General features: G+C 45.4%; 1 protein-coding gene and 1 long non-coding RNA gene across 2 annotated transcripts in view; one reads left to right on the plus strand and one right to left on the minus strand.

Moving 5' to 3' along the window:
• rimbp2b (RIMS binding protein 2b) overlaps nt 1-26246 on the minus strand; it is a 276601-nt gene that overhangs the window by 207266 nt on the left and 43089 nt on the right. The gene's annotated exons all lie outside the window — the stretch shown is intronic.
• Nucleotides 1-26246, plus strand: part of LOC144502826 (uncharacterized) — a 113860-nt gene that overhangs the window by 12872 nt on the left and 74742 nt on the right. The window contains exon 3 of the long non-coding RNA XR_013499390.1: nt 22097-22234. This is a non-coding gene — a long non-coding RNA (uncharacterized LOC144502826). The remainder of the gene's footprint in view (nt 1-22096; nt 22235-26246) is intronic.

The following is a 26246-nucleotide window of genomic DNA, read 5'->3' on the forward strand; positions in this document are numbered from 1 at the left end:
ATCCCCAATGTGACATCTTGACATTTTTCTCCTTCACATACCAATTAACTCTGCGATTCTCCTATAACCAACAATGCCAATCACTCTCACAGTCAGAAAGGAGGCAGGAATTGGGGGGGAAACGCGGCATTTGAGGCTGAAAGGACAATGTCTTCACACCTGGTTATCTCTCTACCCCAAATGGTTATTATTGCTCCGGTCCCTGCCACGGGAAATGAGGGGGAGGGAGGAGCAGAAAACAATAGCGAGGAGACAAGAAAGGACAAATCAAATTTTTTACCACAAAATTAACCAGGATTGATAGAAACACCCACCTGGTCTTTGCCTTGCCCTGATTATCTCATTACACTTCCATCTACAAGAGAATCAGTCAGGATTTAAAATGGACAGCCAGTCCATATCACCTGGTTTTCACCCTAAGATAAAACTTAAAATTACAGCCCCAGCCGAGAATACAAAATCCAAACTCGATTCTCCGCTTCCAATGTCATCGCCATCACTGAAATCTCACATCCTGGGGTTACCATTGACCAGAACTCAACTGGACTCACCGCATAAACACAAGAGCAGGTCAAAGGCTAGGAATCCTGCGGTGAGTAACTCACCTCCTGACTCCCCAAAGCTTATCCACCATCCACAAGGCACAAGTCAGGAGTGTGATGGAATACTCCCCACTTGCCTGGATGAGTGCGGCTCCAACACTCAAGAAGCTCGACACCATCCAGGCCAAAGCAGCCCCGCTTGATTGGCAACACTTTCAATATTTGCACCCTTGACCACCAACGCACAATGGCAACAGTGTGTACCATGCACTGCAGGAACTCACCAAGGTTCCTTCAACAGCACTTTCCAAACCCACAACCACTAGAAGGGCAAGGGCAGCAGACACATGGGAACACCAGCACCTGCAAGTTCCCCTCTGAGCCACTCACCATCCTGACTTGGAAATCATTCCTTCACTGTCGCTGGGTCAAAATCCTGGAATTCCCTCCCTAACAGCACTGTGAGTGTACCTACACCGCACAATACTCAATGGCTGGGTGGAGGTGGCTGGGGTTGGTGGGAGAGGAGTTTGATGTTCACCATGCCCAATCCACTGTCATCGTGAACCCAGTCAACCCCCACAGCTATTCTGAAAGAATAGGAAGTGTTATTGAATCTGTGTTCCTGTCCACCTGATAACCTTTGATTCCCTTATCATGAATCTATCCAATTCAACCTTAAAAATATTCAACGATGCAGCTTCCACCACACCCGGGGGAAGACTTCCACTAACAAACTTCGGAGAACAACTGTCTCAAATAGGAAACTCCTTCTTTCTCCGAGTGCTAGATTTCCAGATTTCTCCACGAGAGAGTAAATCTTTTTACTATCTACCTTGTTTGCCCCGACAAGATCAGATATGTTTCAATACCATCTTCTCCCGTTCTTCTGAACTCCAATAAGGACAGACTCAACCAGCTCAACTTATCCTCATTAGATAGCCCCTTCATTCCAGGGAATGAACCTTCTCTGAACCTGCTTCCGATGCAAATATTGGAGTCCAAAACTTGACACAGTGCTCCAGGTATGATCTCACCAAACGTCAGAGTGCAAGTCTTTCAGATGTGAGGCGCTGTGCTGATCGTAAAACAACTGGGGGAACAAGAAACTTCTCCACATGCCCTAAAACGCTGCACAGCCAATGAAATACTGTCTAGTGTAATGGAGGAAATGTGGCAACCAAGCAGCACTCAGCAACAGCAATGACCAGAGAAGCTATTCTTAGTGATGTTGTCTGAGGGATAAATATTGTCCGGGACACTGGAGGGGAACTCCCGTTCCTCAGTTAGCACAGTGAGATCTTTCACCTTCATCAGAGAGAGCAGACAGGGCCTCAGTGTAACATCGGATCCACGTGCAAGTGGAAATCATTCTCAGCATTGTATTTTAACTTAAACCCACCTGAAAAAAAAGGAGTGGCACGGTGGCACAGTGGTTAGCACCGCTGCCTCACAGCGCCAGGGACCCGGGTTCGATTCCAGCCTCGGGTCACTGTCTGTGTGGAGTTTGCACGTTCTCCCCACGTCTGTGTGGGTTTCCTCCGGGTGCTCCGGTTTCCTCCCACAGTCCAAAGATGTGCTGGTTGGATGGATTGGCCATGCTAAATTGTCCCTTAGTGTCAGGGGATTAGCAGGGTAAACAGTCAGAGGGGAATTTCACAGTAACTTCATTGCAGTGTTAATGTAAGCCTTACTTGTGACTAATAAATAAAGTTTACTAAAACCTCACTTTTAAACACGTGGGGTTCCGGGGATAGGGCCTGAGTGGGATTGTTGTCACTGCAGGCTCGATGGGCCTAATGGCCTCCTTCTGCGCTGTGGAGATTCTACGATTCTAAAACCCAAAGTGGGAGAGAATCGGTCTCTGACCGTATTGAAGGGAGAGAGTTATTGGGTGTTGCATTTGTTGAATTTGGTGATCTCAGTGATTGGCTATCAGCAGGCGAGGAGAGTGGGACGGCAGCAGGTGGGATTATTCGCACCGCTCTGTGTCTGGCAGCTCCCAGGGTCACACTTTAAATCCTCACAGCCCATTTGAAGTGTTATTTCCAAACTGGGACCATTCCCATTTCTGCAGCCATCTGCTCTGTGAAGAAGCAGGGTTTTGGGTTTGTGACAAAGTGCTTTCAAAGGTCCCTGAACACTGAGTGCAGTCAGAAACCCAGAAACAATCACCATGGCAAAGGGGTTTGTTTTTATAAACTGCCGGAAATCTATTTTAAAAGATTCTTCATTAATCAAACAATGAGTTAGGAACAGGAGGAGGCCATTCGGCCCTTCGAGCCTGCTCCACCATTCTATAAGATCATGGCTGATCTGAGTGTAACTTCCACCCCACATTCCTGCCAACCCCCAATAACCTTTCACCCCCCCTTTTAATCAAGAATCTATCCAGCTCTGCCTTCAAAATATTCCAAAACTCTGCTCCCACTGGCTTTTGAGGAAGAGAATGCCAGAGACTCTGAGAGAATTACTTTTCCGCATCTCTGTCTCAATTGGGCGACCCCCAGTGACGCCCAGTTCTGGTGGCACAATGGTTAGCACTGCTGCCTCACAGCGCCAGGGACCCGGGTTCAATTCCGGCCTCGGGTCACTGTCTGTGTGGAGTCTGCACTGCCTGTGTGGAGTCTCCCCGTGTCTGCGTGGATTTCCTCCGGGTGCTCCAGTTTCCCCCCACACTCCAAAGATGTGTGGGTTAGGTTGATTGGCCACGCTAAATTGTATCTTAGTGTCAGTGGGATTAGCGGGGTAAATGTGTGGGGTTACGGGGATAGAGTCTGGGTGTGATTGTTGTTGGTGCAGACTCGATGGGCCAAATGGTCTCCTTCTGCACTGTCCGGATTCTATGATTGCATGATTGAGAAGACTATGCTTAAAACTCAGCACTTTGAACAAGCTTTCAGTCACTCGTCATAATATCTTCTTCGCTCACTGGGAGTTCAAGCTCCCACCATCTAAACTAACACTCCTGTACAGCACTGAGTGCCGCACTGTCAGAGGGTCATTACGGAGGGAGTGTTGTACTGTCAGAGAGTCAGTACTGAGACAGTGCCGCACTGCCAGGGGTCAGTACTGAGGGAGTGCCGCACTGTCAGAGGGTCATTACTGAGGGAGTGCCGCACTGTCAGAGGGTCAGTACTGAGGGAGTGCCGCACTGTCAGAGGGTCAGAACTGAGGGCGAGCCGCACTGTCAGAGGGTCAGTACTGAGGGAGTGCTGCACTGTCAGAGGGTCAGAACTGAGGGCGAGCCGCACTGTCAGAGGGTCAGTACTGAGGGAGTGCCGCACTGTCAGAGGGTCAGTACTGAGGAAGTGCTGCACTGTCAGAGGGTCAGTACTGAGGGAGTGCCGCACTGTCAGACATCCCCTGTTTTCGATGAAACATTAATTGTGGGGCAGCACTGCTGCTTCACAGCTCCAGGGACCTGGGTTCGATTCCCGGCTTGGGTCACTGTCTGTGTGGAGTTTGCACATTCTCCTCGTGTCTGCGTGGGTTTCCTCCGGGTGCTCCGGTTTCCTCCCACAGTCCAAAGATGTGCGGGTTAGGTTGATTGGCCATGCTAAAAATTGCCCTTAGTGTCCTGAGATGCGTAGGTTAGAGGGATTAGTGGGCGGATATGGGGGTAGGGCCTGGGTGGGATTGTGGTCGGTGCAGACTCGATGGGATAAATGGCCTCTTTCTGTACTGTAGGGTTTCTATGATAAAACCACAGCGTCACCTGTCCTCACAGGTGGGTGTAAAAGATCACATGACACTAATTTTGGGAAGACCTTTCCTCGTGTCCTGGACAACATTCAACCCTCAACTAACGCCTCTAAAAATCAGATTGTTTGCATATTTATCCCATTCCTGTTTCCGGGGACTCGCTGTAATTCCTACATTACAACAACAATTACTCTTCAAAAAGAACTTCCTTGGCTGTAACGTGCTTTGATCCTGAAGGTGAGGGAGAGAGAAACAGAAAGAGGGAGCGAATGAAAACAGTAGGAGAGAAAAGGAGGTAATAGGTAGATAGGAAGTCAAGGAGATACAGGCAAAGAAATAAAATGAAACAGAGACCAACAGGGCGGCACGGTGGCACAATGGTTAGCACTGCTGCCTCACAGCGCCAGGAACCCGGGTTCAATTCCCGGCTTGGGTCACTGTCTGTGTGGAGTCTGCACGTTCTCCCCGTGTCTGCGTGGGTTTCCTACGGGTGCTCCGGTTTCCTCCCACAGTCTGAAAGACGTGCTGGTTGGGTGGACTAACCGTGCTAAATTGCCCCTTAGAGTCAGGGGGACCAGCAGGGTAAATGCATAGGATTATGGGGATAGGGCCTGGGTGGGATTGTGGTCGATGCAGACTCGATGGGCCGAACGGCCTCCTTCTGCACTGTAAGATTCTATGATAGTGGGGGGAATTTTCCCGTCCTGCCTGCCTGGGAATCGTGCCAAAGGTCTGTTGCCCTTGAGTGGGATTTTCTGGTTTTGGGGCGAGTGCGGCTGGAATATCCTACCCACAGACACACAGGAGACAAAGAGACAGACAGAGAGATAGAGAGAGATAGCAGGGACATCTGATCTACAGGGGAGCTGAGATCTGGATAATAACAAACCCATGCTGTATTTATTGCAGGCTGGAGACAAACAGTACGGAAGGTAATTATTCAGTCCTGAAACCTTCCAGTGCTTGTCGTCTGGAGAGTTAGTCAGATTTCCAATTGAATTTTACAATGCTTAAAATGACATTACAACGCAATTAGTGATTGGTAACATGAGAAACATTGTAATTGCACAAACCAGATCTCAGAAGATTAGCTGAGGCCTAACCTGGAGTTAGATTTAATTTAAGGGCCAGTTGAATGTTCGTTCAGGTTGCCACAGACTGTGTGTAACCTGTCGCGGGAGTGATGATGTACAGATCAGCATCCAAGCAGAAATCTGACAACTTAATAAATGCCAGGATTAGTGGGCCAGAGTTACAGGGAGCAGTTGGCGGCCAGGCTAGGGCTTTGCTCCTTGGAACGTAGGAGAATGAGGGATGACCTTATTTAGGCGTATAAAATCATGAGGGGCATTGATAGGATGAACGCACATAGTCTTTTTCCCAGGGAAGAGGAATTGAAAACAAGGGGGCACAGGTTTAAGGTGAGGGAGACCTGAGGGACAACTTCTTCACGCAAAGAGTGCTGTGTATATGGACTGAGCTGCCAGAGGAAGTGGTTGATGCAGGTTCAACAGCAACATTTAAAAAGCATTTGGATAAGTACGTGGATGAAAAAGGATTAGAGGGATATCGGACAAACGCGGGCAATTGGGACGAGCTGGGAGGGTCAGTATTGAGGGAGTGCCGCACTGCCAGAGGGTCAGTGCTAAGAGTGTGCTGCACTGTCAGAGGGTCAGTACTGAGCGAGTGCTGCACTGTCAGAGGGTCAGTGCTAAGGGCGTGCTGCACTGTCAGAGGGTCAGTGCTGAGGGTGTGCTGCACTATCAGAGGGTCAGTACTGAGGGAGTGCTGCATTGTCAGAGGGTCAGTGCTGAGGGAGCGCCGCACTGTCAGAGGGTCAGTACTGAGGAAGTGCTGCACTGTCAGAGGGTCAGTACTGAGGGAGCGCCGCACTGTCAGAGGGTCAATACTGAGGGAGAGCCGCACTGTCAGAGGGTCAGTACTGAGGAAGTGCTGCACTGTCAGACGTCCCCTGTTTTCGATGAAACATTAAACCACAGCGTCACCTGTCCTCACAGGTGGGTGTAAAAGATCACATGACACTAATTTTGGGAAGACCTATCCTCGTGTCCTGGACAACATTCAACCCTCAACTAACGCCTCTAAAAATGAGAATGTTTGCACATTTATCCCATTCCTGTTTCCGGGGACTTGCTGTAATTCCTACATTACAACAACAATTACTCTTCAAAAAGAACTTCCTTGGCTGTAACATGCTTTGATCCTGAAGGAGTGCTTTGATCCTGAGGGAGTGCTGCACTGTCAGAGGTGCTTCATTCAATGATAAATTAAACTGGGGCCCCTCTGCCCTTTCAGACATTGAATTGAAAGAGGAGTGTCCCTCTGAAACTATTCCCTCAATCTCAATTAACCACTCACCTCAATGTCTGTTTGGGGGGTTTTGTTGTCTGAATGTTGAATGTACATTTGCCTGCATAACAAGTGACTCCAATTCAATGTATATCATTGTAAATTGAATTGGAATGTCCTGAGTGTTAGAATGTAACCAGTGACAACTTTGTGTTGGATGTAATGTGACCAATTGGAACAAGATGTAAGGGTGAGCTGACCCTGTAAACCATGGAACCAATTATAGAGTGAAGTAATAGTCAGCTGACCAGCTGATTCACTATAAATAAGGAACTATGTAGAATTGTGTGGAGCTTGGATTGGTCCAGGGTGAGGCCCCAAGTTTGGAGTAATTATGTTTCTTTATTAAACCCTTTCTTTGATTTATAAGTAGGAGTAAGTTTTGTTGTATTTTCATTTGCTGCATTTTGAAGAGTTCCTTCTGAAGGAACATTGGAAGCAGAAGAAAACCCATCGTAATTTGCTGTTTGTTTTTGAACAAGTGCTCCAACCATGGCAGAAGGTTGAAGTAAACCGGTGGGATTGGATTGTCCCCCTGTCTTTTCAGATGCTGAACCATATCGGCAATGGAAGACAGAGGTGGAAATGTGGACCCTTGTCACCACAATACTGAGAAAAAAGCAAGGAAGGCATTAGCTTTGTCGCTTCCAATTAGGAGCAAGATAAGAAGCAAAGTATTTTCTGATTGGACGGCAGATGCCCTAAATGGAGAAGAAGGGCGACAGCTCCTGACACGATACTTCGATAGGTTTTACCAGAAAGATGAGTTCTTGGAGAATTATGAAGGATGGGTGACGTTTGACAGGATTAGGAGACAAGACACCCAGTCCATGGAAGAGGATACCATGGATTTTGATAGGGGCCAAACAGGCGAATGAAATTCAATTTGAAGATTCCAGATGCTGTATTGGCCAATGGATATTCTTTAGTAATGACTGGAATACAATTAAGGGGAACAGAGCCCCTCTTTGATCAAATGGCAGCATCATTAAAAAATGTTTTTTGCAAAACAATCCTTCCCCGCCACCTTGTTCAATGCAGACCGGAATGCCATAGGCCCAGAACAGAGGAGTCAATGGTGACTCAACCGCGTGCCAGACTAAATGGTGCACAAAGGCCTTTAATCAGAGACAGCTACGCTAATAACAGACCTAGTGTTGAAACTGGATATAACCGATTTGAAAATGGGGAAAGAAGACGCACATGGGATACTGATAAAAGACATTTAAATTGAAGGAATGCTAGAGGGATTGTGAATTGCTGTTTCCAATGCGATTCCCCAAATCACTACATTATAAACTGTCTGAAAAGAAGAAATCGTGTCTTTGAAACCACATGCGACACAGAATACGTGGAAAGTGACACTGACGAGGATAGGGACCAGGAAGGCATTGTTTTGGTGGCTGAAAGGTTGAGTCCCATAATGAGCGTCCTGATAGGCTCTTTCAACTGTGCTGTTTCAGATAGTGGATGTACATCCACTGTCTACGGCCAAGATTGGCTAGTTTGTTATTTTGGGTCTCTTGGTCATAAAGAACATGATAGTTCCACCTGCTTCAGATTTGGAGATGACAACACTCTAACGTCCTCCCAAATGGTGATACTTTCCCGTAGGATTGTGGGAATCAGTTTATTTATAAGTACAGATGTAGTTTCCAGTGATATATCTTTGTTGTTAAGCAGGTCTGCGATGAAGAAAGCTCAGATGGCCATCGATTTGAAACAGGATAAAGCCGTGGTATTTGGGAAAATTGTGGATTTTATAAGATCTAGCCCTTATTGTCTTCCTTTAAGTGAACCAAAATTATCAGACCAAAGAATTCATGAGACATTAGTGTCGCTAACAGACAGCAGCATGATGGACAAAAGGTTATTCTGAAACTCTGTAAGCAGTTTGTTCATCCAGCACCACACAGACTGAGAGCACTGCTGCAGGATGCAGGTGTGCTGGACAAAGGATATAATGATCTCATAGAATAAATATCAGCCCAGTGTGAAATTTGTATAAAATACAGAAGGACACCCCCGCGTCCAGTCGTGAGTCTACCATTAGCACGAGATTTCAATGATGTAGTGGCGATGGATCTAAAGATATGGGACAAGGACAAAGACGTCTATCTATTGCACTTTGTGGACATGGCCACCCGGTTTAGCATATCCACGATGGTTTACAGCAAAGATAAAAAGACCATGATAGATAAAATTATGACCCACAGGATTGGGGGCACCATCGCAATTTTTGACGGACAATGGGGCGAATTCGCAAATGATGAGTTTCAAGATATGTGTGAAAATTTAAATATTGTAATAATGCACTCTGCGGCAGAGAGTCCATTCAGTGATGGCCTCTGTGGAAGGAATCACGCGGTTATAGATGACATGTTGCATAAAATTTTGGTGGATCAACCGGGCTGTAAATTGCAGGTTGCATTGGCAGAGCACATGAAAAATATACCTTGAAAAAGGGGATAGGGTCTACTATAAAAGAGTGGAAAGGGCCTGGGAAAGTGCTAGGAACAGACGGTAAGGTAGTTATAGTACAACACGCTAACCAGACAGTGCGGGTCCACTCTTCGAGTAGTGGGAATTGGGTATGAATTTGGAGCATCTGAGCAAGGTGCAGGAGGCAGCTAGTACCTCACATGCACATACCCTGAGTTATAATGAGGAGCAGTCAACAATAGATGAGAGACAATCTGATCAACAAAGTACCAGTGAAGCAGGGGATGAAGCTGCTACTTCAAAGCTTCAGCTATCCAAAGTAGACACAGTGATATCATACAGAGCCGAAGGGTCAAGAGAGTGGAGGGAGGCCACTATAATTGTGAAAGCAGGAAAGTACGCACACTGGCTCAACATACAAGAGCGAGGGCAAGAAGCCAAAGCTATAGATTGGGAAAATGGGGTGGACAGATGGAAACAAAAAAAGCGAGACCTAAGTCCTGGAGATTGATGCGCGACAAATTGCCCAAAGCGCCCCGCATGCAATCTATCCACCCTGAAAATTACTACACCATCCCTTTTTAAAAATCTGGTTCCTGGCTGCAAGCCCATCGCTACTAAAAGTAGGCGTTACAGCGCTGAGGACCGGATCTTCATCAGATCTGAGGTTCAGCGGCTCCTCAAGGAAGGGATTATACAGGCCAGTGCTAGTCCGTGGAGAGCGCAGGTCGTGGTAGTCAAAAGCGGGAACAAACCTCGGATGGTCATCGACTATAGTCAGACCATTAATTGTTATACGCAGCTGGATGCGTATCCTCTCCCGCGCATTTCTGATATGGTCAATCAGATTGCGCAGTACCGAGTGTTTTCTACCATAGACCTTAAGTCCGCCTACCATCAACTCCCCATCCGCCCAGAGGACCGACAATATACGGCTTTTGAGGCGGATGGTCGTCTATACCAATTCCTCAGGGTTCCATTTGGTGTCACCAATGGGGTCTCGGTCTTCCAGCGTGCTATGGACCGAATGGTGGACCAGAACGGGTTGCGGGCTACCTTCCCGTACCTGGATAACGTCACCATCTGCGGCCATGACCAGCAGGACCACGACACGAATCTCCAACACTTTCTGCGCACTGCATCTCGCCTGAATCTGACCTATAACAGGGAGAAGTGCGTATTCCGTACGTGTAGGTTAGCCATCCTCGGATACGTGGTGGAAAACGGGGTCATTGGCCCTGATCCAGACCGTATGCGCCCACTCACTGAACTCCCCTTGCCCGCTAGCACGAAAGCACTGAGGAGATGCCTCGGGTTTTTTTCGTATTATGCATAGTGGGTCCCCAACTACGCGGACAAAGCTCGTCCGCTCATTAAGTCCACAACCTTCCCACTTACGCCGGAGGCCCAATTGGCCTTCAAGGTTTTGAAGAGCGACATCTCGAAAGCCACGATGCACGCGGTGGATGAATCCATTCCTTTCCAGGTGGAGAGTGATGCATCTGACTTTTCCCTAGCCGCCACACTAAACCAGGCGGGCAGGCCCATCGCGTTCTTTTCCCGCACCCTTCAAGGCCCAGAAATTCGGCACTCAGCGGTGGAGAAGGAGGCTCAGGCCATTGTGGAGGCAGTCAGACACTGGCGCCATTACCTGGCAGGGAAGCGGTTCACCCTGATCACGGATCAACGATCCGTGGCGTTTATGTTCAGTAACACGCAGAGGGGCAAGATCAAGAACGATAAGATCTTGCGGTGGAGAATTGAGCTCTCCACCTATAATTGCTCTATTAAATTGATGCGCGACAATAAGCACATGGAATCAAGGCTTCGGTATTGAAGGCTTTAATAGAGTAACAATGGAACTACTAACACGAATACACCAGTTCAGACTGAAGGGGTCCTGCCGGAGCAGGGGGTCTTATACCTCGCCACCGGAGGCGGGACCCCACTGGAATGTGCCATGATAACTCTTATAACAGGTAAACACCCTAACCCAACAACATAGTACAACCCCCACAGTAACAACACCCTAGCCCAACAGTAGCATAGTAACAACCCCCAGTGGCGAACCAACGATGGTTCACCACAGAGATGAGACAGTAAGCATTCGTGAACCCAGGGAAAAGTCACGCATCTGCGACCAAACAGCGGTCTGAGAGTAGCAGCCCTGACAGAATCAGACACGGCAGTAGAGGCCGGAGCTTCACGAGGAAGGCTAGGAATCAAACCAATGATAGGAATAGGAGTGGAAGCTCCCCTGATAAGGAAATATTGATAGCTGCAAACAAAATGGAGCTCGTGGAAGTAAGAGAGGCCAAACAAAGGGAGCTGGACAGTTGGAAGGAGTTTGGGGGGTACACCAAGATACCAGATGAAGGGCAGCCTGTTTTGTCCCATAGGTGGGTTGGCACAGAGAAAGTTTTGCAAGATGGGACATATAATGCTACAGCCAGATTAGTAGCCCTTGGGTATGAGGAACATTTGGATGGGAGAGACATTAGGGTTAATTCACCCACAGCAGGGAAAGTGACACTGGAATTTTTTTTGTTGTTCTAGCATCTCATTATTGGATTGTAAATCAATAGATATCAAAGCAGCATTTCTGCAGGGTGAAACATTTCAAAGAAAAGTTTTTTTGAGGTTGCCCAAAGGAGTAGGTAATAATACACAGACATTTGTGGATATTAAACAAATGCGTATATGGGTTAAATGATGCATCAAGAGTTTGGTATTTCTCTGTATGATCTGTATTACTGAAGACTGGCTGTGTCCAGTTAAAAGTAGATCCAGCAATGTTTTACTGGAAAGCTGAAGGAAAATTAGCTGGAATTTTTATAATGCATGTGGATGATTTCTTATGAAGTGGCACAGAAGAATTTGAAAAAAGGACAATTGAGAAGCTGTAAACAGAATTTAAAGGAGGGGGTCAAGCAGCTGGTGCTTTTCGATATCTTGGTCTTGATATCCAACAAGGTAAATCTGGGGTAAGGATGAGTCAATGGGGAGATCTAAACAGTATTGATCCCAGTCCCATCACCAGAGAAAGGTAGATGGAAAAAGCGGAACGGGCCAATGAAAAAGAAACAGAATTGTTGAGTATGAGAGGACAGCTAAATTGGCTCTGCACATAGACAAGACCAGATGGGAGCTATAATGTCCTAGAGCTCAGTAATATGTTGAAGTGCGCCACAGTCAGAGAGATCCTGAGGCTAATAAAACATTAAAAAAATTAAAATTGGAGGAGTGTAATTAAATTCCCAGCACTAGGAGAAGCGGAAGATATGAAATTGGTTGTGTTTAGTGATAGTTCACATGCCAATCTACCAGATGGACATTCAAGCGGTGCTGGATTCATAATATTCCTGGTAAGTAAGGAAGGAGAATGTTGCCCCTTGGCCTGGGAAGCAAAGAAAATATAAAGGGTGGTCAAAAGCACATTGGCAGCTGAAACCCTAGCGTTAGTGGAGGTGTTGGATATGGGGATATATTTGTCTGACACATGAACAGAATTATTTTTTATGGGCACATCGGCTAAGAAAGTACTAATTGTTGTGTGGACAATGTTCACTCAGCAAAAAATGTAGCGGAAAAAAGATTAAGAATTGATTTGGCCAACATTAAACAATTGCTGGAAAACAAGGAAGTTTCCAAACTTAACTGGGTCGGTGCAAATCTACAGGTATCCGACTGTTTTACAAAAAGGGGTGCTGATGCTGGAAAATTATTAAGAATACTGGAGGATGGTTGTCTTAAATTATTTTGAAGAAAACATTTAAAAACAAAGGGAATTTGTTAGAATGTAACCAGTGACAACTTTGTGTTGGATGTAATGTGACCAATGGGAACAAGATGTAAAGGTCAGCTGACCCAGTAAACCATGGAACCAATTACAGAGTGATGTAATAGTCAGCTGACTTATAAATAAAGAACTATGTAGAATTGTGGATAGTTTGGAGTGGCCCCAGGGTGAGGCACCAAGTTTGGAGTAATTATGTTTCTTTTATTAAACCCTTTGATTTATACGTTAGGATAAGTTTTGTATTTTCATTAGCTGCATTTTGAAGAGTTCCTTCTGAAGGAACACTGAGGATGTGAAAGATGCTATATAAATGCAAAATAGTTTGAATACATTTTAAGGGAGAGCTAGACAAACACAGGAAGGAGAAAGGATTAGAAAGATGTTATTGCATTTATATAGCAACTTCCCTGAGCTCAGATTGCCTCAAAGTTCTTTCTAGACTTTCGACGAGGTATCCAATAGGGAATTGGATCATTGCCTGAAGGGAGAATTCGTAGGGCCACGAGGGAAAAGGCAGGAGAATGGCTTTAGGTGATTTGCTCTTGCAGAGAGCCAGCACTGATATAGTGGGCTGAATGGCCTCTCTGTGCTGTAACCATGCTCTGATTCCAAAAAATCTCACTGCCAGTCTTTCAACTTTTGAACTTTGTTTTGAACAATTTAACTCAATCCAGTGGACAGTGACACAGGTGGAGACCTTTTCAGCCCCTCTAGCTAGTTCCATCATTGAATTAAATCGTGGCTGATTTACAGCCAAACTCCAGTTCCTTTGCTAGGTTTTCTGATTTGTCTACTTTTAAAAATTCTGTCTAATTATAATCTCGCTTTCCCGATAGTCGGCCTATTGTAACAAATCCACATCTTGCCTCAGGTCAACATCAAATTCCAAACTTGAATTCTCAACAGCCATTTGGAAACAGGTTAGAAAATGCTAATCACTTTAGGAATGGACTACATCGTTCCAAAGAGTTGGAACTGACATGGTGGTAAGTAATTTTATGCAGAAAAAAGGATTCTTTATAAACAAGATGAAAAATCTACCATAGAGGTTTACAGCATGGAAACAGGCCCTTCGGCCCAACTTATCCATGCCGCCCATCTCGCAAGACAAGGGCAGCAGACATTTGGGGAACACCACCACCTGCAAGTTCCCTTCCAAGTCACTCACCATCCTGACTTGGAAATACATTGCTGTTCCTTCACTGTCACTGGGTCAAAATCCTTTCCTAACAGCACCAGGGGTGTACCTACACCACATAGCCTGTAACTGCTCAAGAAGGCAGCTCACTACCACCCTCCCATGGGCAATTAGGAATGGGCAATAAATGCTGACCTAGCGTAAAGGCAATTCCCCTCAACCTTTTAACTCCTCTCCCTCCCTACCACACCAACACAAAAGGTTATTATGGTCTGGAATGTGCTACCTGAAAGGACCGTGGAAGCACATTGAACTGTAACTTTCAAAAGTTAATTATGCAAGAAGGGAGAATTTGCAGGGCTGCGGGAAAAGAGCAGAGGGAAGTGGGACTAATTGGATAGATCATTCGAAGATCTAGCATCGCCACAATGGGCTGAATGGCCTCCTCCTCTGCTGTAAGATTCTTTAATGCAAGGTGCACTGGGAGCCAGTATTGTGAGTGCTTTGTGTGTGAGAATATTCCAATCTGAGCCAAGCACTGATAAAAAGATTGGAGAACTGAAGTCAAATCTTTCTCGATATTGTTCGAGTTGCTGCACAGAACGACATTGTGGCAAGGCCCACCCCCATGGTGCAGGATTTCAAGTCTATTCTTTCAGTAATTGTGCAGGAAGCACTGTCTTTTTCAATGGAATCTCAGTAAGCTACAAGTTTACCCTTTTGTGTTTTTGTAAAGCCTTCTTACGAAGCTACCCAGTTCCATCAAACAAAAGCTTAGCTCAGGGCTCTGACACAACTGGCTGCCTCTCTGTTCCTGCTTAATTAGTAATGTATTGTACCTCACAGTGGTTCAATGCTTCAATCAATGTGGGATTATATTGTACACCACATCCAGTCGGTGTTTGCTGCTGACACCCATGTATCTCACAGGAGTCAACCTTTCTTCCAATTGATTTTTCACTGTGGAATCAGCAACTGATAGATGATCAGCAGATATAACAATGGCACTGCCGACATTTCCCTCCCATAAGGTAAATGCTGACACAAGCTGGATGGGCCAAATGGCCTGAGTCCATGTTGTAACCGCTATATATTTCTTGTCTTTGCAATTCTTTACTGGAATTCTCAAATGGAAAAGAATCAAACTGTATAACCCTGAAAAATGTGAGGATACACTCTGGAAGGAATAATTTGACAAAATATTCAATGAATGGTACCACACTAGGAAGTTCTATGGAACAAAGGGACCTCGGCGTGTTTGTCCAACAGATGGCTGAAGGCGGAAGGCTATGTTAATGGGGTGGTGAAAACGGCATATGGGAAATTTGCTTTTATCAATCGAGGCATAGATTACAAAAGCAGGGAAGTCATGTTGGAGTTGTATAGAACTTTGGTGAGGCCACAGCTGGAGCACTGTGTGCAGTTCTGGTCTTTACATTATCAGAAGGACCTGAAAGCACTGGAGGAGGTGCAGAGGAGATTCACCAGATGCTGCCTGGGATGGAACATTTAAGTTATGAAGAGAGGTCGGATCGGCTTTGGGTTGTTTTCATTGGAGCAGAGAAGACTGAGAGGCGACCTGATCGAGGTGTACAAGATTGAGGGGCACGGACAGAATGGATAAGGAGCAGCTGTTCCCCTTAGTTGAAGAAAGAGTGCAGAAGGGGATATAGATTCAAGGTGAGGGGCAGGGGGTTTAGAGGGCATGTAAGGAAAAACTTTTTTACCCAGAAGGTGGTGACGGTCTGGAATGCGCAGCCTGGGAGGGTGGTTTAGGCGGGTTAAAGTCATAGAGTCATAGAGGTTTACAGCATGGAATTCGGCCCAACTTGTCAATGCTGCCCTTTTGTTTTAACCCCTAAGCTAGTCCCAATTGCCCACATTTGGCCCATATCCCTCTATACCCATCTTACCCATGTAACTGTCCAAACGCTTTTTAAAAGACAAAATTGTACCCGCCTCTACTACTACCTCTGGCAGCTTGTTCCAGACACTCACCACCCTCTCTGTGAAAAAATCGCCCCTCTGGACCCTTTTGTATCTTTTCCCTCACCTTGAACCTATGCCCTCCAGTTTTACACTCCCCTACCTTTGGGAAAAGATATTGACTATCTAGCTGATCTATGCCCCTCATTATTTTATAGACCTCTATAAGATCACCCCTAAGCCTGCTATGCTCCAGGGAAAAAAGTCCCAATCTATCCAGCCTCTCCTTATAACTCAAACCATCCAGACCTGGTAGCATCCTAGTAAATCTTTTCTGCACTCTTTCTCGTTTAATATCCTTTCTATAATAGGGTGACCAGAACTGTATTCCAAGTGTGGCCTCACCAATGTCTTGTACAACTTCAACCAGACGTCCCAACTCCTGTATTCAATGTTCTGACCAATGAAACCAAGCCTTCTTCACCCACTCTGTCCACCTGTGACTCCACTTTCAAGGAGTTATGAACCTGTACCCCGAGATCTCTTTGTTCTGTAACTCTCCTCAACACCCTACTATTAACTGAGTAAGTCCTGCCTTGGTTTGATCTACCAAAATGCATCACCTTGCATTTATCTAAATTAAACTCCATCTGCCATTCGTCAGCCCACTGACCCAATTGATCAAGATCCCGTTGTAATCCTAGATAACCTTCTTCACTGTGCACTATACTACCAATCTTGGTGTCATCTGCAAACTTATTAATGATGCCTACTAAATTCTCATCCAAATCATTAATATAAATGACAAATAGCAGTGGACCCAGCACCAATCCCTGAGGCACACCACTAGTCACAGGGCTCCAGTTTGAAAAACAGCCCTTTACAATCACCCTCTGGCTTCTGTCATCAAGTCAATTTTGCATGTTTAATTGGGTTCAATTGGCTACCTCACCCTAGACCCTAGTCCAAAGATGTGCGGGTTAGGTTGATTGGCCATGCTAAAAATTGCCCTTAGTGTCCTGAGATGCGTAGGTTAGAGGGCTTAGTGGGTAAATATGTCGGGATATGGGGGTAGGGCCTAGGTGGGATTGTGGTCGGTGCAGACTCGATGGGCCGAATGGCCTCTTTCTGTACTGTAGGGTTTCTATGATTTCTATGATAGATCCCGTGAGATTTAACCTTATGCAACAACCTACCATGCGGTACTTTGTCAAAGGCCTTGCTAAGTCCATGTGGACAACATCAACTGCACTGCCCTCATCTACCTTCTTGGTTACCCCTTCAAAAAACTCAATCAAATTTGTGAGACATGATTTTCCACTCACAAAGCCATGCTGACTGTCCCCAATTAGTCCTTGCCTCTCTAAATACCTGTACATCCTGTCTCTCAAAATACCTTCCAACAATTTACCCACCACAGATGTGAGGCTCACTGTCCTGTAGTTCCCAGGCTTCTCCCTATAGCCCTTTTTAAACAAAGGCACAACATTTGCCCAAAGTCCAAAGCTGTGCGGGCTAGGTTGATTGGCCATTCTAAATTGCTCCTTAGTATCCCGGGATGCATAGGTTAGAGGGGTTAGTGGGTGGATATGTGGATAGGGCCTGGGTGGGATTGTGGTTAGTGCAGACTCGATGGGCCGAATGGCCTCTTTCTGCACTGTAGGATTCTATGACTTGCCACCCTCCAATCTTCAGGCACCTCACCTGTGACTGTCGATGATTCAAATATCTCGGCTAGGGCACCCGCAATTTCCTCCCTTGCCTCCCACAATGTCCTGGGATACACTTCTTCAGGTCCCGGGGATTTATCTACCTTGATATGCTTTAAGACTTCCAGCACCTCCTTCTCTGTAATATGTACACTCCTCAAGACATCACTATTTATTTCCCCCAGTTATTTCCCCTAACATCCATGCTTTTCTCAACAGTGAATACTGATGAGAAATATTCATTTAGGATCTTACCAATCTCTTGTGGATCTGCACATAGATGACCTTGTTGATCCTTAAGAAGTCCTATTCTCTCCCTAGTTACTCTTTTGCCCTTTATGTATTTGTAGAAGATCTTTGTAATCTCTTTTGCCTTATCTGCCAAAACAATCTCGTGTCCCCTTTTAGCCCTCCTGATTTCTCTCTTAACTCTACTCCTGCACCCTCTATACTCTTCAAGGGATCCACCTGATCCCAGCTGCCTATGCATGTCATGTGCCTCCTTCTTCTTGACCAGGGCTTCAATATCTCGAGTCATCCAGGGTTCCCTACTTCTACCTCACATCATTTAAAAAGCACTGAGCACTTGGCACGTCAATATATTCAGGGCTATGGGCCAAGTGCTGGCAGATGGGGTTAGGTGGGAGTTCAGGTGTTTCTAATGTGTCGATGCAGACTCGATGGGTCGAAGGGCCTCTCTGTGCTGTATGATTCAATGATCTGTATTTATATTGTTTCGCTTCTCTGGGATTTGCCAACGATCAAACCCATTCATTGCTTCATGGGAATGACAACATTGCAAAAGGCCATTCTGCCCATTATCTTTGTGCTAGCTCTTGAACAGGATCTGCCCCACTCTCTCAACAAGGACAGAACATTCTGGAAAAACTCAGCAGATCAGGCAGCATCCGTGAGAGAAACAGAGTGAATCATGCCGCAAATAGATTCCCTTTCACCAAAAGCTCGTCTATCCTCAATTCCATTCGCCCATCAACTTTCAATTACTAACCCGTGTGTGAGAGAGTGCGTGTGTGCTTTCCCCGGCGATGCCAGAGCCATTGCTTGGACATTCCGGAATGCTGGGTAAACTCTCTGAGCAGCATTATTCACGGACAAACACTGAATCCAACTCTTACAATTCCTCACAAAATACATTAACTGAGAATCAAATCTCCCGTTCCTGAAACTGCCTCTGCCAAAATACATATTGCCCAGGCTGGATTTTGTGGTGGTTGATGGGATCTCACCACTGAGGTCAAAGGTATAGCAGGAGGGGTGGGGGTGGGGCAGCGTTCCCCACTCAAATGGGCAATGGGACTTGGGGCTGCATTTAGCTGCTGGTGGCCAATCAAACCCCAATCAAGGCCAGCAGCTCAGTAGCGCCTCCAGTGGCGGTGGCCACGACTGGGACTGCAGCTGGAATATGGGAGCACAGTGAAGGAGATGCACCATCAGAGTAAGGTGGGGCCATTGGGGTCAGTCAGGCAGATCTCGGAGAGGTGGCTGGGGGTGTTGTGGGGGCATGGCGAGACCACTGCTGTCAGGATCCCCTCTGTGAGTCAAAGACCACCCAAAGGGGAGGTCCACACTCACCCTACTTCCCCCACCCCCTCTTTAATTGGTTACTTAAGTGGCCCAGGTGGGCTCTGGGCAGGTGCACTCTGGGAAAGTGGACCATCTGTTACCCTTTCCACCACTGGCAAAATGGTGTGGTGCAGGAAGGCATCAGACCTGCCAACACCACTCCCCCGACCCCGCCCGCCACTTCCCAGTATTCCCACCATCCAGTTGGTCCATGAAGGATTGGTATAATCCGGCTGCAGCCTTTTGTGATGGATTTAGATCATGGAATCCCTCATAGAAGCCCTACAGTGCAGAAGGCGGCCATTCGGCCCATCAAGTCTGCACCGGCTCTCGGACAGATCATTAACTGGTTGGAAAGATTCTGAAGATCAGCCGAGCACATTTCATTGCAGTTTGTCTGAAAATCCACATTGGCTTCAGGTCACCTCTCCGCCGGCCCTCAACACTCCCATCATGAACTCTACAAATGAGTTACTTTACACAGGTGAATGCGGGGCTTTACAATGGAAGTATAAACGTGAGGACAGACCATCTGCGACGATTGTGTTTAAATTACAACCACACCCCCAAATCCCAGCATCCGTGTCCCTCAACTCCACTTTACTGATCGGCCACACCTGATCTTGTGTGAAACACTGTGGGAGATGAATGAGTTTATTGTATAAGTTAAAATCAAGAGTAGCTGACAATAGCACCCAGACTGTAGTGAAATCTCAGGCTCTCTGCTGGCATTAATCCATCGCTTAATCCTTATCCATCCCAGCATCCCCACAATGTTCTTCACATTACCTCCGAACATCACGCTGAGAATGTTGGAGCGTGCGCAGGATAACGGAGGGTGATGGGGTTTTCAGCAGAAACCAATTCATGTCCTTTTGTGTCGTCCGTCAGTCAGAAAAGGCCAGAATTGAGCAATAAGGAACAGAAGGAGGCCAATCAGCCCCTCAGGCCTATCCTACTATTCAATTGGATCATGGCTGATTTGAACCTTAACCCCATCTATCCGCCACGTTGGGTAATCTTTATTCCCGTGACGAATGACAATTTAATTTCAGTTGACATTTTTAATCCCCCCCCACCCCCCCGTCAGAGGAAATAGTGTCCAGGTATTTACCCTACCAAATACTTTAATCATCTTTTTTATTATTAGTGTCACCAAGTAGGCTTACATTAACACTGCAATGAAGTTACTATGAAAATCCCCTAGTGGCCACGCCCTGGCACCTGTTTGGGTACACTGAGGGAGAATTTAGCGTGGCTAATGCACCTAACCTGCACATCTTTTGGACTGTGGGAGGAAACTGGAGCACCCGGAGGAAACCCACACAGACACGGGGAGAACGTGCAGACTCCGCACAGACAGTGACCCAAGTTGGGAATCGAACCCAGGCCCCTGGCGATGTGAGGCAGCAGTGCGAACCACTGTGCCATTGTGCTGCCCTGAAATGCCTCAATTAGATCACTGCTTAACCCTCTATCCTTGAGGGAATATTAGCCTAGTCTATGAAACCTGTCCACATAACTTAACCCTGAACCTGGGCTGTGCCCACTTTCAAGGTCAAATGATCCTTCCGGAAATTCTGGTCATAAAGGTGGAAAGAAAGTCAATGTTTTTTTTTTAAAAGCTGGAAGTAGGATTACGATCTTTGAAGAAATATCTAGACAATGCCTGGGTATCGTCAGGGAATGCAGGGAATGTGACTTCAGCTTCTCACTTATTTAATTGGACGAATGGTAGAGAGGAGGATAACTGGCAGAGCATCAACTCTGGTTGGACATGCTTCTGGAGGTTTTATCACATGACCTCTCACCTTTCACCCCTCACTGCTATTGGTCACATAAAACATCCATTCTTACGGAATTCCACCTTCCCACATCAATTTGAAAGTGAAGACATTCTTTGTTATCCAATTGGATGATTTGACAGCCAGTCAATCATTCTTTTCTACATTTGTTCAAGGGATGTGGGCGTCGCTGGCTGGCCAGCATTTATTGTCCATCCCCAACTGCCCTCGGGAAGGTGGTGGTGAGCTGCCTGCCTGAACTGCTGCAGATCATGAGCTGTAGGTACACCCATAGTGCTGTTAGGCAGGGAATTCCAGGATTTTAACCCAACGACGCTGAAGGAACGGTCGATAAATTTCCAAGTCAGGATGGTGAGTGACTTAGAGGGGAACTTCCAGGTGGTGGTGTTCCCAGTTATCTGCTGCTTTTGTCCTGCTAGGTTAAAGTAGAGATCGTGGGTTTGGAAGGTGTTTCTAAGGGGCCTGGGTGAGTTGCTGCAGTGCACCTAGTAGATGGTACACACGGCTGCCACTGTACATTCGTGTTGGAGGGAGTGAATGTTTGTGGAAGGGGCACCAATTAGGTGGGTCGCTTTGTCCTGGATGGTGTTAAGCTTCTTGAGTGTTGTTGGAGCTGCACTCATCCAGGCAAGTGGGGAGTATTCCATCACACTCCTGACTTGTGCCTTGTAAATGGTGGACAGGCTTTGGGGAGTCAGGAGGTCAGTTACTCTCTGCAGGAGTAACTCACCTCCTGGCTGGTCCACTCAAGTTTCTTGTTAATGGTAACCCATAGGAGCCAGAGGCTTTTCCTTGATTCAAACAAAAGTGCTCAAAGAAAATTAAAATAATTTTATTTTTGTTACCACTGTGACGTTAGTGTAGCTTTTTAAGAGTTATTTAAATTTATACTCACAACCTTCGGTGATGTCATTGTTGGGAAGGAGAAAAAAAACTAGACTAGTCAGATGACAAGGACTGATTTTCAGTTTCAGTTTGGAGCTGCAGGTTTGAGTTGTTTTAGAAGGAATAGCAAGCTAAAAAGCAGTGTTTCCCTCTCTCCCTGTTGTTTTGAAAATTCTCTTGTTTTCCTGAAGGGTGAAAATCTGCTGTTGTTGGGGGCTGGACCAGAGTCTCTCTGTGGTGTTTTGGGAAGTTGTCCTGTCTTCAAACTGTTTGGAGTGAATCCAGAGAACTGCAGACTTCAACTAAAGGACTCAAATTTCCATTATCACGTGAACAGTAGTCTGTGCTGTGTTAAACCTTTTTATCTATGGCAGGTTTTGGTTTTGATTGGGACAGCTTGTATATATTCATTAAGGGTTATACATTATAATGATTGTGTGTTTCTTGTTTGTAATTGACAAAACTTCTTGCTAATTTTCTAGCTATATGTGTTAACTATATTCTTAAATAAACTTTGTTTGATAAAAGCTCCCTAGTTGGTTTTCTGAATTATACCCAAAGTGAAACATCTCTTGCTTATCCTGGCCAAATTCAAGATGCAAAACTTATGATCCATTAAACACTTTGGAGTTTCTGACCTGAACCATAACAACTGGAGGCTCATCTGGGATTAAAATCTATATTTCTTGATTGATTTGTGATTATTTAACTCAAAGACAGTGAGTGGTGAGTATTTTGGTGTTGTGTTGTATAGAGAGTGCTTTGTGGAATAATGGCTCTTTCAGAGGCTAAGAAGTTCTTGGGGGTGGAGGAAGTCATGCAAGGTAGCTTACAAAAGGTGACTAAAACAAACCTTGACATTGCCTGACAGCGTAAGGAAAGGGGAGATAATTGTGCCGATAGCTCAGCATTTAAAATCGCCAGAAACACAGTCAGAATCATTGGAAATGGCTAGAATTCAATAACAAATGAAACAGCTTGAACAGGAAAAAGAATTAAAGCAGCTTGAATTTGAAATAAAGGAAAGAACAGAACAAAAAGCCAAAGAAAGAGGGGCAATTGTATCAGAAAAAGCAAAAGGGAGGAACAAAAAAAACCCAAATGAAACTGTTTGAATTACAGATCAGGGAAAAAGGAAGGGAAAGGATAGCCTGAGCAGAACAAAAAGAAATGAGAAAATTTGAACTTCGGAAACTGGCAATCAAAAGTGAACATCAGTTTAAATTGGTGGAGGTAAAGGGAGAAGGACAGGTTGCGAGTAGTGATGAGGACAGTGAGAAGGAGCAAGAGCTTTGTAGTCAAAGGCTTGGTGGAGATCTATTTAAATATGTCTAAGCGTTGCCAAGGTTTGATGAGAAGGATGTAGAAGCTTTTTTCATTTCATTTGAGAAAGTGGCTAAACAAATGAAATGACCACAGACCATGTGGGTATGACTGATTCAAACAAAGTTGGTAGGTAGAGCCAGTGAGGTGTTTGCATCACTATCAGAGGAGATATCTGGGGAGTATGAGGAGGTGAAAGAATCCATCTTAGGTGCATATGAATTTGTTCCAGAAGCCTACAGACAACGGTTTAGAAATATAAGGAAAGAACCTGGTCAAACATACCTAGAATTTGAAAGAATCAAAGAGTAATTTTGATAGGTGGATAAGGGCTTTGAAAATAGACCAGACGTATGAGGCTCTTAGAGAAACGATTATTTTGGAGGAGTTTAAAAATTTACTTCCTGATGTAGTGGAAGAGCAGAGGGTTAAAATTGCGAGGTAAGCAGCAGAAATGGCAGATGATTATGAATTAGTTCATAAATCAAAGTTTGGTTTCCGACATCAGTTTCAGCCTGTGAGGAATAGATAGAAACTGGGGAAAAGAGAAATTCTCAGGTGGTAAAGGTAAAGGAGATCTTGTGGGAGGTAATAAAGATAGTATACCTCAGGTTAAAGAGGAAGTACAGGAAGGTGGAAGAGAAATGGAAAGCCTCAGATGTTTTCACGTAATGAATTTGGCCGTGTAAAGTCGCAGTGTTGGTGGTTTAAGAAAAGCACTGGGAATACTGATGTCGTAAAACAGGATAAGCCAGTGGGATTTGTTGAGTGGTAAAAGTGGTTAAAGAAAGTCCAATCAAAGCAAAAGAGGTACAGCCTGTTCAGGAATTGATTGATAAGAAGGTGCCAGATCTCTTTAAATAATTTACTTGTGTGGGTAAAGTTTACTCATGTGTACCAGGAGGAGTAGGTAAAACGGTTAAAATTTTAAGAGATACGGGAGCAAGTCAATCTTTGATGGTAAGAGATGAGGGGTTGTGTAATTTGGGAGGAGTATTGCCAGAAAAGGTGGCAATATATGGAATTCAGGGTGAGAAGAGTAGTGTTCCATTATTCAAGGCGAGGTTGGAGGGTCCAGTGAAGAGTGGTGATGGGGTAGTAGGAGAAATAGAGAAATTATCTTGACCAGCAATACAGTTTATCTTGGGTAATGAAGCAGCTGGATCGCAGGTGGGAGTGATGCCTATCGTGGTTGAAAAGCCAGTGGAGAATCAAACAACTGAGTTGTTGGAGGACGCTTACCCTGGGATTTGTCCTGATTGTGTAATAACAAGGACACAAAGTCACAGGTTAAAACAAGGAGTAAGCAAAGAGTGAAGATCAGAAAGTTGAAGTTCAATTATCACAAACGACTTCTGATCAGATTGGAAAAGAACAAGAACAGGTGGAGATTGAGGTGAATATTTTTAATTCGGGAAAGTTGGCAGAGTTACAACAGAAAGATCATAGAAGATCATAGAAACCCTACAGTGCAGAAAGAGGCCATTTGGCTCATCAAGTCTGCACCGACCACAATCCCACCCAGGCCCTATCCCCTTATCCCTACATATTTACCAGCTAATCCCTCTAACCTACGCATCTCAGGACACTGAGAGGCAATTTTAGCATGGCCAATCCACCTAACCCACACATCTTTGGACTGTGGGAGGAAACCGGAGCACCCGGAGGAAACCCACGCAGACACGAGGAGAATGTGCAAACTCCACACAGACAGTGACCCAAGCCGGGAATCGAACCCAGGTCCCTGGAGCTGTGAAGCAGCAGTGCTAACCACTGTGCTACCGTGCTGCCCATAAAGATTTGGAAATAAAACAGTTGTATCAGAAAGTGTACACGGAAGAGGAATCTGAGTGTATACCAGAATGTTATTTATTACCTTAGAAATGATATCTTAATGAGGAAATGGAGACCTTTACATATTCAGGCGGATGAAAAGTGGGCAGAAGTTCATCAAGTGGTATTGCCGGTATGGTATAGAAAGGAGGTGTTGAGAGGAGCAGATGAGGTTCCAGTAGGAGGTCATTTGGGATTAAGGAAAACTCAAGCTAAAATACAAAAACATTTTTATTGGCCTGGACTGCATAAAGATGTGGTTAAATTTTGTTGGCCATGTCGCACATGTCAAGTGATAGGGAAACCTCCAACGGTAATGAAACCAGCAGCCTTAATACCCATTCCAGCATTTGAGGAACCATTTACAAGGGTCTTAATTGATTGCGCAGGACCCCTCCCTAAAACAAAAGGTGGGAATCAATATCTAAAGTCCATAATAGATGTGTCTACTAGACTTCCAGAGGCCATTCCATTCCACAATATCACAACTAAAAAGATTGTAGAGGAGTTACTTCAATCTTTCACTAGATATGGACCACCCACAGAAATCCAATTGGATCAAGGATCAAATGTTACCTCAAAGTTATTCAGGGAGGTTATGGATCGCTTAGGAATAAAAGAATTTAAATCAACTGCGCACCATCCAGAATCGCAGGGAGCGTTAGAACGGTGGCATCAAACCTTAAAGACAATGTTGACGACCAATAGTCAGGATTATCCAGAGGACTGGGATAAAGGAATTCCATTTGTACTCCTTGCAATTAGGGGGATGCACCTAATGAATCAACTAAATTCAGTCCTTCTGAATTGATTTTTGGTCATGAGGTAAGGGGACCATTAAATTGATTCAGGAGAAATTGGTGAGTGAGTGTTCTGAGACTACATTGTTGGACGATGTGTCAAACTTTAGGGAAAGGTTAAATAGAGCGGGTGAACTGGCTGGACAACATTTAAAAGTTGCACAGTGTGTGATGAAACAGGAAGCGGATAAGAAATCAAAAGTGCGTAGTTTTGCCAGTGGGGATAAAGTCTAAGCATTGCTACCAGTGGCAGGAGAACCTTTAAAGGCAAGGTTTAGTGGACCTTATCAAACTGAAAGGAAATTGAGCGAGGTGAATTATTTGATAAGAACGCCAGATAGAAGGAAAACTCAGAATGAGGGAAGTTGTTTTGGGGGCGGGTGGG

The sequence above is a fragment of the Mustelus asterias genome, chromosome 13 (assembly GCF_964213995.1).
Source record: "Mustelus asterias chromosome 13, sMusAst1.hap1.1, whole genome shotgun sequence".
Taxonomy (NCBI): domain Eukaryota; kingdom Metazoa; phylum Chordata; class Chondrichthyes; order Carcharhiniformes; family Triakidae; genus Mustelus; species Mustelus asterias.